Below are 11,885 nucleotides of genomic sequence, written 5' to 3'. Positions count from 1 at the left end.
CCCTCTCCTAGGACTGATGATGTTCCCTACTTGGGTCAAAAAACATCTGCTAGGAAACCACCCAGTTCAGAGATAACTGCGGAGCTCACAGGTCAACTCTGGCCTTCAAAGAATCTTCTCTTCCCGAACCTCCTCCTCCCTTCCTCATTCCCTCCTTCGCCTGAGCTCGTGCCAGCCTACCTTGGCACCGTCCCACCTGGGCAGATTCTCCCAAGGTACCTGGGACAGCACAGCGTGTGCCTCTGCTCACGCCACCAGGCCCTCATGGCCAGGACATGGAGACTCCTCTTTCTGCCTTTTGGGAAGATAAAAGCCAAACCACGGGAGGGATCTGGGTGAGTGGGTGGCGAGGAGAAGGCACATCCCGAGCCTACGTCCCCGTTCACACACACCCAACCTGCGTTAGCACAGCCTGCGCGAGTCCAGACTGCGAAGCGGGTGAGAACAAAGGGGTGGCGTTCACAGCTTAAATCTAGCCGACTTGGAACATAGATTTATAGGGTCAGGGGGGACCTCAAAGGTCATCTAGTCCAACCCCAGGCAAGAGACCTTATACCGGGGGTGTCCAAACTTGGGAACTTTAAGACAGCGGGGAATTCTGGGAGTTGAAGTCCACAAGTCTTAAAGTTCCCAAGTTAGACCAACAGGGATCTATCATACACGGAGTCCTCGACTTACAACGGTACATTTAGTGACCATTCAAAGTTACGATGGCACAGGAAAAGCTGACTTATGGCCGTGTTCCACATGTATGACCGTTGCAGCTTCCCGGGATGAAAATTCAGACGCTCGGCAACTGACTCATACTTATGACGGTCGCAGTGTCCCGTGTGTGGGTGTGTGTGTCACGTGATCCCCTTTTGCGACCCTCGGTCCAGCAAAGTCAAGTGCGGGAGGGGAAAAGCCCGATTCACTTAACAGCCATGTTCCTGACTTAACTGCAGTCCGGATTCGCTTAACAACGGCGGCGAGAAAGGTCGCAAAAATGGAGCGAAACTCCCTCAACGAATGTCTCTCTGAACAGCAGAGATTTTGGGGGGGGGCTCCATTGCGGCCGTAAGCCGAGGACCTCCCTGTATGGAAATAATTCTCCAACAATGGATTAATTCACCCGAGGGTCCCTTCAGGTAAAGCTCTCCGCACTGAAAGTAAATCAGTTGGGGATCCAAATTTGGGCCCCTTAACGTCCTGCAATGATGATGGTCCTCAGTTTACGACCACAGCGAGGGCGGCTTTTCCATGGTGAAGGAAGGCAGAGGTTGGAGGCTTTGGAAACAGCGCAGAGAAGAGCAACTAAGAGGGTCAAAGATTAAAACATATGAAGGAGGGGGCAGGATTTGGGTTTGGCCACTCTGGAGAAAAGAAGGGGTTTTTTTAGGGTGGGGGGGACATGATAGCAGGGTTCAAGTACTTGAGGGGCCGTCGTAAAGAAGAAGGAGTCAACTTATTCTCCAAAGCACCTGAGGGCACTTTTTCAAGCGTCGTCCTCTCTCGAAACGGTCACTAAGGGAATGGTTGTAAGTCGAGGACTATCTGAACTAACCACCCGCTGTCAACTCCCCCCCCCGCGTTGTCATGGTAGAAAGGGTGGGGGGAGTCCATTTCACGCACACTGTCGGCTGAAGTTGGATCTCTGGTTCAGAAGAAAATCAAAGAAAGCACAGGCTTGACTGCGGACAAACTTTACCTAATGAAGCGCCTAATAAATCACTGGTTTTGTACTAAAACCTTGACTCGATAATTATGAATTTATTAGGGCCTCGTTACGAAATTTGACACCCACCTTTACAGCTGCTGAGATTAAGTTGTTATTATTATTATTATTATTATTATTATTATTATTATTATTATTATTATTTTCTTAGGGAAATAATAAGCGGGTTTTTTTTGTTTAATTTGTGAATTTTTTTGGACCGCGGGATTCTTTCGAGAGTTTGGACGTAAAGAAAAGTGGCATCTAATTTGTAAGAATTAAATCCAGGGACTAACCGCTTGACTTGAGATTTGATTTGACTTGGTTTGATTTGATTGGCCCACTCCTCAACTCAGAGAGCATCAAGAACAACAAAAGCAGGGATTCAAATATGGGAGACTTTAATGAATTAATTAAGCAAAAATTAACACAACACCCCCTCATTAAGGTTAAGCAGAATTGGGATTTGGAATCCAGCAGTGAGAGGTTGTGTTAGGAAGTTGAAGCTGTGTGGACTTCGACTCCCAGAATTCCTCAGTCACTTTAAGATTAATGGACTTCAACTCCCAGAATTCCTCCGTCACTTTAAGACTGGTGGACTTCAACTCCCAGAATTCCTCCGTCACTTTAAGACTGGTGGGACTTCAACTCCCGGAATTCCTCCGTCACTTTAAGATTAGTGGACTTCAACTCCCAGAATTCCTCTGTCTCTTTAAGACTGGCGGACTTCAACTCCCAGAATTCCTCCGTCTCTTTAAGACTGGTGGACTTCAACTCCCAGAATTCCTCCGTCTCTTTAAGACTGGCGGACTTCAACTCCCAGAATTCCTCCGTCACTTTAAGACTGGCGGACTTCAACTCCCAGAATTCCTCCGTCACTTTAAGACTGGTGGACTTCAACTCCCAGAATTCCTCCGTCACTTTAAGATTAGTGGACTTCAACTCCCAGAATTCCTCCGTCTCTTTAAGACTGGTGGACTTCAACTCCCAGAATTCCTCCGTCTCTTTAAGACTGGCGGACTTCAACTCCCAGAATTCCTCCGTCTCTTTAAGACTGGTGGACTTCGACTCCCAGAATTCCTCAGCCACTTTAAGACTGGTGGACTTCAACTCCCAGAATTCCTCCGTCACTTTAAGACTGGTGGACTTCAACTCCCAGAATTCCTCCGTCACTTTAAGATTAGTGGACTTCAACTCCCAGAATTCCTCCGTCTCTTTAAGACTGGTGGACTTCAACTCCCAGAATTCCTCCGTCTCTTTAAGACTGGCGGACTTCAACTCCCAGAATTCCTCCGTCTCTTTAAGACTGGTGGACTTCGACTCCCAGAATTCCTCCGTCTCTTTAAGACTGGCGGACTTCGACTCCCAGAATTCCTCAGCCACTTTAAGACTGGCGGACTTCAACTCCCAGAATTCCTCCGTCACTTTAAGACTGGTGGACTTCAACTCCCAGAATTCCTCCGTCACTTTAAGATTAGTGGACTTCAACTCCAGAATTCCTCTGTCTCTTTAAGACTGGTGGACTTCAACTCCCAGAATTCCTCCATCTCTTTAAGACTGGCGGACTTCAACTCCCAGAATTCCTCCGTCTCTTTAAGACGGGTGGACTTCGACTCCCAGAATTCCTCAGCCACTTTAAGACTGGTGGACTTCAACTCCCAGAATTCCTCCGTCACTTTAAGACTGGTGGACTTCGACTCCCAGAATTCCTCAGCCACTTTAAGACTGGTGGACTTCAACTCCCAGAATTCCTCCATCATTTTAAGACTGGTGGACTTCAACTCCCAGAATTCCTCCGTCTCTTTAAGATTAGTGGACTTCAACTCCCAGCATGGCTGCCTGGGGAATTCTGGGAATTGAAGTCCTCACAGCTTGAATTGGCTGAGGCTGAGAAATGCAGCTTAGTTCCTCCCCCCCCCCCCCAAGGGAAGGACAAAGCCTTGGCCCCTCCCAGTTTAGCATGGCCACACCCACAGTGGCCCTCATCCCCCCTCCCTCCCCCAGCTGTGCCAATGTCCAGATGGGGAATCTGGCAAAAGGATTTGAAAGAGGAAGTGATTGGACAGCTCCGGAAACAGGAAGCCAGAAGGGCCTCTCTTCAAGAATGGGGGGGGGGAGGCCATGACTCAGAGCCCCCCCTGCAGTGGGCTGACCCCCCCATCTCCATCTTGAAGGGGCAGAGGCAGTTGGGAGGATGCCAAGAGCGACCGAGGGGCAGGAGGTCAGCTGGGGGGGCGGGCAGAATATGCCTGCTGAAGGGGGATATTCTTTCTTTTCTCCCTCCCTCCTTCCTTCTTTCCTTCCTTATCCTTCCTTCCTCTTCCCTCCCTTCTTCTTTCCCTTTGTTCCTTTCTTCTCTTCCTTCCTCTTTCTTTCTTTTTTCTTTTTCTTCCCTCCCTCCTTCCTTCCTTATCCCGCCCTCCCTCCTCCCTTTCACTTTCCTTCCTTTCTTCTCTTCTTTCCTTTGTTTCCTTCTTTTTTCTTTCTTTTTTCTTCCTTCCTTCCTCTTTCTTCCTTCCATCCCTCCCTCCCTCCTTCCTTCCACCCTTATCCTTCCTCCTTTCTTTCCCTTTCCCTTCCTTTCTTTTCTTCCTTCCTTTCTTTTTTCTTTCTTTCTTTCTTCCCCCTCCTTCCTTCTATTATCCTAACCTCCTTCCTTTCCCTTTCCTTCCTTCCTTCTCCTTCCTTCTCCTTCCTTCTTCTTTCTTTCTTTTTTTCTTTCTTCCCTCCTTCCTTCCTTATCCTTTCCTCCCTCCTTCCTTTCCCTTTCCTTCCTTCCTTCCTCTTTCCTTCTCCTCCTTCCTTCTTCTTTGTTTCTTCCTTATCCTTCCCTTCTTTTCCTTTCTCTTCCTTTCTTTCATCTTTCCTCTTTTCCTCCCTCCCTCTCTTTCCTTCCTCCCTCCCTCCTTTTTCTTCCCCTTCCCTTCTCTCTATTCCATCAAGAGTCCCTGCAGTTTTCGTGGGGAGTTATTTTTCTTTCCTGCGTAAGGAGCTCAGAGAAAGTGGATGGCCCAAGGCAGGACTAGAACTCACAGCCACCCAGTCTCCACGACCCCAAAGGGCTCCTCCTTCCCTCTCCCCCTCTTTGCAATCCTCACGGAGCCCTACGGGGGAAACTGCCAGCCGTGTGTGTGTGTGTTTGTGTGTCTGTGTGTGTGTTTGTGTATGTGCGTTTGTGGCTAGTGGGAGGGAGGGGTTTCCTCCCCTTCCCATTGTGAGGGGGGGGGGGCGAAGATACCGAGAAGCCCCCAGGGTAAAAAACAAAATTGGATTCTCTGGAAATACAATAAAAGTTGGTTTAGCTCACTCAGGACCAATCGATCCCATTGGGTTGCCGTTCATTGAATGCCATTAACACAATGTGTGTGTGTGTGTGTGTGTGTGTGTGTGTGTGTGTGTGTGTGTAGTGATTTCCCCCTTGTGTTCCCATTGGCTATTATAGCCGCATGGCCTTTTCTTCAAGGCGTGCGAAGACCGTACCATGACGGGGAGGCGGGGGGAGCTCCATCTGCTGGTGCGTTTGTGTTGTTGTCGTTTCCAAGGTGGGTGTTGGACTGGCCTACCCAGCTCGTCCATCGCCTCGACAGGAAGCACGACAATGCAACAATGCTAATCCCACTTTGTGGTGAGGGCTACCTTAACGACGTCTTAACCAGGTCTGAAAGTACGAATACGCCCGCTGTGACTTTTAGAGACTTAGTAGAATTCCTTTTTCCCTTATACAACTGCAGGCTGCGTCTCCTCTTATCTCAGTGTTTCTCAACCTTGGCAACTTGAAGATGTCCGGACTTCAAGTCCCAGAATTCCCCAGCCAGCGGATGCTGGCTGGGGAATTCTGGGACTTGAAGTCCGGACATCTTCAAGTTGCCAAGGTTGAGAAACACTGTCCTAACCACTGCTGGGGAATTCTGGGAGTTGAAGTCCGGACATCTTCAAGTGGCCAAGGTTGAGAAACACTGTCCTAACCACTGCTGGGGAATTCTGGGAGTTGAAGTCCGGACATCTTCAAGTTGCCAAGGTTGAGAAACACTGTCCTAACCACTGCTGGGGAATTCTGGGAGTTGAAGTCCAGACATCTTCAAGTTGCCAAGGTTGAGAAATGCTGTCTTATCTGATTGTCCCTAAACAGCCACCGTTCTCCTAAGAAGACAACGGCTCTCAACTTTGACCCCTGGAAGATGGGTGGACTTCAACTCCCAGGATTCTCCAGCCCGCCAATGCCGGCTGGGTGACCCTGGGCCAGCCACTCTCTCTCAGCCCTAGGAAAGAGACAACGGCAAACCCCCTGCGGAAAATCTTGCCAAGAAAACCACGGAGGTGCATCTAGGCCATCTCCATGGGACAGATAAGAATGAATGGAAGAAAAGGGAGGGAGGGAAAACGAAAGGGAAGAGGAGGTTAAGGAAAGGGAAAGGAAGGAAAGAAGGAAAGGGAGATTAAGGGAAGGGAGGGGAAAAGGAAGAAAGGAAAGGAAGAGAAAGTTAAGGGAAGGGAAGGGAAAGGAAAGAAGGAAAGGAAATAAGAAAGGAAAGAAGGAAAGAAGGAAAGGAAAGAAGGAAAGGAAAGAAGGAACGAAGGAAAGGAAAGAAGGAAAGGAAAGAAGGAAAGGAAAGGAAAATTAAGGGAAGGGAGGGAAAAAGGAGGAAAAGAAAGGAAGAGAAAGTTAAGAAAAGGAAAGGAAAGAAGGAAAGGAAAGAAGAAAAGGGAGATTAAGGGAAGGGAGGGAAAAAGGAAGAAAAGAAATGAAGAGAAAGTTAAGGGAAGGGAAGGGAAGGGGAAAGGAAAGAAGGAAAGGAAAGAAGGAAAGGAAGGAAGGAAAGGAAAGAAGGAAAGGAAAGAAGGAAAGGAAAGGAAAAGGAAAGAAAAATGAAGGGAAGGGAGGGAAAAAGGAAGAAAAGAAAGGAAGAGAAAGTTAAGGGGAAGGGAGGGGAAGGAAGGGGAAAGGAAAGAAGGAAAAGAAAATTAAGGGAAAGGAAGGGGGAAGAAAAGAAAGGAAGAGAAAGTTAAGGAAAGGAAAGATAAGCGAAGGGAAGGGAGGGGAAAAGGAAGAAAAAAAGGAAGAGAAAGGAAGGAAAGAAAGAAAAGGAAATATAGAAAAGGAAGGAAAAGAGAGGGAGGGAGGGAGGGAGGGAGAGAAGAAGGAAGGAAGGAAGGAAGGAAGGAAGGAAGGAAGGAAGGAAGGAAGGAAGGAAGGAAGGAGGTCAGCGTCTCCCTTCAGCAGGCCTATTCTGCCCGCCCCCCCAGCTGACCTCCTGCCCCTCGGTCGCTCTTGGCATCCTCCCAACAGCCTCTGCCCATTACAAGATGGAGATGGGGGGGGTCAGCCCACTGCAAGGGGGGGCTCTGAGTCATGTCCCCCCCCCATTCTTGAAGAGAGGCCCTTCTGGCTTCCTGTTTCCGGAGCTGTCCAATCACTTCCTCTTTCAAATCCTTTTGCCAGATTCCCCATCTGGACATTGGCACAGCTGGGGGAGGGAGGGAGGGAGGGAGGGGGATGAGGGCCACTGTGGGTGTGGCCATGCTAAACTGGGAGGGGCCAAGGCTTTGTCCTTCCCTTGGGGGGGAGGAACTAAGCTGCATTTCTCAGCCTCAGCCAATCCAAGTTGTGAGGACTTCAATTCCCAGAATTCCCCAGGCAGCCATGCTGGGAGTTGAAATCCATTAATCTTAAAGTGACAGAGGAATTCTGGGAGTTGAAGTCCATTAATCTTAAAGTGACAGAGGAATTCTGGGAGTTGAAGTCCATTAATCTTAAAGTGACAGAGGAATTCTGGGAGTTGAAGTCCATTAATCTTAAAGTGACAGAGGAATTCTGGGAGTTGAAGTCCATTAATCTTAAAGTGACAGAGGAATTCTGGGAGCTGAAGTCCATTAATCTTAAAGTGACAGAGGAATTCTGGGAGCTGAAGTCCATTAATCTTAAAGTGACAGAGGAATTCTGGGAGTTGAAGTCCACCAGTCTTAAAGTGATGGAGGAATTCTGGGAGTTGAAGTCCATTAATCTTAAAGTGACAGAGGAATTCTGGGAGCTGAAGTCCACCAGTCTTAAAGTGACAGAGGAATTCTGGGAGCTGAAGTCCATTAATCTTAAAGTGACGGAGGAATTCTGGGAGTTGAAGTCCATTAATCTTAAAGTGACAGAGGAATTCTGGGAGTTGAAGTCCATTAATCTTAAAGTGACAGAGGAATTCTGGGAGCTGAAGTCCACCAGTCTTAAAGTGATGGAGGAATTCTGGGAGTTGAAGTCCATTAATCTTAAAGTGACGGAGGAATTCTGGGAGTTGAAGTCCACCAGTCTTAAAGTGGCCACGTTTGGAGATCCTGTGCTACAGCGAATGTATGTTAGAAGTCTATGAATCTTTGGGGGGAAACGGGGATTTTTACTTAAATTTTGCATTCTTTTGAACACTTCAGTCTCATTTTCCCAACTCCCAAAAAAATATATGTCGATGTGAGTCTTTCAAACTTAAAACCCCTCCAGATTTAATATCAATATATTACATTTATTGAGGTTTGACGTCACTCAAGCAGGCTGATCACTTGGTGTCTTTAAAGACTTTAAAACAAATAAAATAATGAAATTAAAAGCCCAACAATCTGGTTGGGGAGGGGGAGAAATCCCAAATGTTCAATCCCACCCCCCCACCCCCAAAGATAAATCAAACTGCGAGACACGCTGGTGGGTTTTCATTAATTTTTAATTATTCATTGCCGAAGGCGATAATATTTCTATGCAAAATACTCTCTTATATCTCCCCCCCAGCCCAGCCCCCACCCCTGCTGATCCTTGGTGCCCCACCCCCAAGAAACCTGCCCCCCCCAGCAAGTTCTTTTAATAGTTAATTTTTAAATCTTTTTTTTTTTTTTGGCATTTTTGCAAAGGGGGGAATGAATGACCCTTTGGTGCCTGACTGACGTCTTTTGCCCCCCAATCCCCATCGTTGAGGGGGGGAGGGGGTTGGGGGGGTGCGTGGGGTGGCGGCGCAGGGGATGGGGCACAGGGATCCTGTCCCTGGGTTGAAAGCCCTTGACACGTGTCAGTCAACAGGATGGCTGCCATCACTGGAGTGAGAGCTGAGCATAAGGGGAGGGGGACACAGCAGAAAGGTTGAGACCCCCCCCTTTGCTAGTTCCCCTAAAATCAGGCCCAGCCTCTGGGGCTGGGAGCAGCCAAGTTCACAGGATGGGGGGGGGACGCCTTTGGAAACCGGGGTAATAAATAAATCTTTTTCTCTCTATACATATATATCTATATATTCCCCCCCCTCCCCAATTCCCCTGGTTTCCCAGCCAGCTGCCTTCTCACCCTGGAATCGGCCACTGGGGGTGGGGGGTGGGGGGCACCCAGAGCCATCTAGATCACCCCAAGCTGCCTCTTTGTTGTGCTCAGAAAAAAAAATCTCTTTTTCCTCCCTGTCTCACCCCCCCAATCTCTCCTTCATTTAACCATTTCTACCTGGAAACGCGTAAAAGAAACCAACCTTTTAAATAAAAAAATGAGGAGGTGGTCTACCATTGAGGGGGGGGGTCAGCAGGGAGGGGTCTTGAACGCTCCCCCCCCAAAAAAAACCCACTCCCCAGAAGCCTCTCTTCATCGGAAGGCAATGTTGAAAAATTTGATGGATCTCCTTCCTCCGATATTTCTTTTTTTTTGCAACAGTGAGGACTAGTCACTTGATTCGTTTTCCGCACCGTTTGCATCAAAACAGTCAGGGCAGATCAGGGGTGGGTTTCAAAACATTTTGGAGCCTCTTCTGTAGGTGTGGCCTGCTTTCCGGGTCCACTGGTGGAACCTCTTCTAACCGGTTCGGTAGATTTGATGAACCGGTTCGGTAGATTTGACCAACCGGTTCTAGCAAACCGGTGCGAACCGGTTCTATCGAACCAGTGCGAACCGGTAGGAACCCACCTCTGGGGCTGATAGAGACTGCAGAATGTAGCCACGATTAAGCCGGGGGCTTCTCCCTCTGAAAACTCTCCCTGCTGTGTTTTTAAAAAATGTATTTATTCTGTAATTCACACTTTCTGCCCATTCCGACACAAACTCCCGTCTTGTGAATTTTGCTTCTCCGGATTTTGGGGTCTCGCCGGGGGGGGGGGGGGAGGAGCGATGGACTTCCCAAAGCGGTAAGGATGGGGTGGGGGGTGTAAATTCTCTTAACCCACCTTCTTCCCCCGGTTTCTCGTTGTTTTTCTTTTTATGTACAAAAAAATAAATAATAATAATTAAGAATCATCCCTTCCTCTCGGAAACGGCAATTTTCCAATGGAAAACCGGAAAACGATTCTCCGAAGTAGATTTTTTTTCCCCCCTCCCTAGTTAAAAACTCTTTTTGTCCTTTATATATTTGTGTTTTTTTTTTTCTTAACATCACGCCACAGCCGCACCAAAAGACTGGATAGGACCTCAAAAAAGAATCACAGGACATAGAAAAGAAAAAAATATTTTTGTCGTGGTGGTGGTGGTTGATCTCTTTCTCTCTTCCCCCCTTCTTTTCCGTGGAAAGAAAAATATAGAAGGCTGCAAATATATAATAAAATTCACCCACTTTTTTTTTTTGCCCTCTCTTAAAGCTGCAGGTGACTCCTGGTGGACTCGAAATCAAAAATAGGAAGCGTCAAAAAAGGGGAGGAAAATGCAACTGGAAACAAAAGAGCCTTTTTAAATTTATGCGATCATTATTTCGCAAATATATATGTATGTATGTATGTATGTATGTATGTATGTATGTATGTGTGTGTATGTATATATATATATATATATATATATATATATATATATATGTGTGTGTGTGTGTGTGTGTGTGTGTGTGTGTGTGTGTGTGTGTTTTTATTTGTGCTGATAAATAATGGGAAGCAGTTAGCTTCCTCCCATAATTGGGGCTTACCAGGGGTTGTAAAAATCTAATATATATATATATATATATATATATATATATATATATATATATATATGTGTGTGTGTGTGTGTGTGTGTGTTTTATTTTAATTTCTAACTAGTCTCCCTTTATTTATTTATCAGCATAAATATAACAAATATATATATATTTGTTATATTTATGCTGATAAATAAATAAAGGGAGACTAGTATAGATCTATTTCAAGCTATTTAGCTCTCATCAGCTAGCCATACCCCATGTTGGGAATCGAACCTGTGCTCTATTGCCTCTGAGGCAGATGTGTTAACCATTGAGCTACAGAGCTCGACTCCTTATCAGCCATTCATATATATATGAATAAAATTCCTAAGTCATTTGGCCGTTCTGTACAAGCACGATTCTTCTCCAGTTCCCGATTGCATTCAACATTTCTCAACTTTAAGACGGGTGGACTTCGACTCCCAGAATCCCCTGGGGCTAATGCATTCCTTCGGATAGGTGGCTCTGCTTACTCTCTTTTCATCCCTTCCTCTGCAACCTCTCTGCTTCTGGGAGACAAAGAGAATTAAAAAAACAGGCAAAGCTGGCTGGGGAATTCTGGGAATCGAAGTCCCGTCCGTCTTCAAGTTGCCGACTTTTGAGAAATGTCATTTTAACCAACAAGGAATTCTTCCCTACAAAATCACGCAGGGAAAGGAGGAAAGCTAATTGTTCTTCCTTTCTGGTGTGTGTTTGTGTAAAAAAAGACATGTTCAAAAGCAAAAGGTTGGAGGGCGATTTGAACCCCTTTCGCCGAGGGTCTGTTTCTCCCCCTCTTGTCTTTTTTCTCCCAATTGTCTCCTTCCTCCACTCTAAAGCGGACGAGAATTCGAAGCCTTGCCAAATTCTCCTTCCGTTTTGTATCACTTGAGACCCTGGGAACTCAGCCTTGGCCACATCCAGAAGACATAAACAGTTCAAAAAAAGGGTCTTCTGGCTGCAGGAAAAAATAATAATTAAAAAACCCTTCCTTCCTTTCTCTCCTTCTTTTCTTTCTTTCTCTCCTTCTTTCCTTCCTTCCTCTCCTTCCCTCCTTCCTGATTCCTCACCCGTTTCCTGCTTGCCAAATAAAAGAGAATCAGAATCTAAGGATTGTCCCCCCTTTTTTTTCCACACACCCCCAATGACCGCATGCAAGTCCTAGCGCTGTTGGGGACCAGGGGGAGGGGGGGGGTCAGAAGCCCCTCAGTTGCGCTGCGGGAAGAAAGAAGAAAAAAAAACGGGGGGGGGGGGCAATCGCCACGCGAGTCAGACAAGAAGAAAGGAAAAAATAA

The sequence above is a fragment of the Thamnophis sirtalis genome, unplaced genomic scaffold (assembly GCF_051295495.1).
Source record: "Thamnophis sirtalis isolate CommonGarterSnake01/CBP01778 unplaced genomic scaffold, rThaSir2_p1.2 scaffold_4, whole genome shotgun sequence".
Taxonomy (NCBI): domain Eukaryota; kingdom Metazoa; phylum Chordata; class Lepidosauria; order Squamata; family Natricidae; genus Thamnophis; species Thamnophis sirtalis.
The sequence above is the reverse complement of the archived record's forward strand: the minus strand, read 5'-3'. Positions refer to the sequence as shown.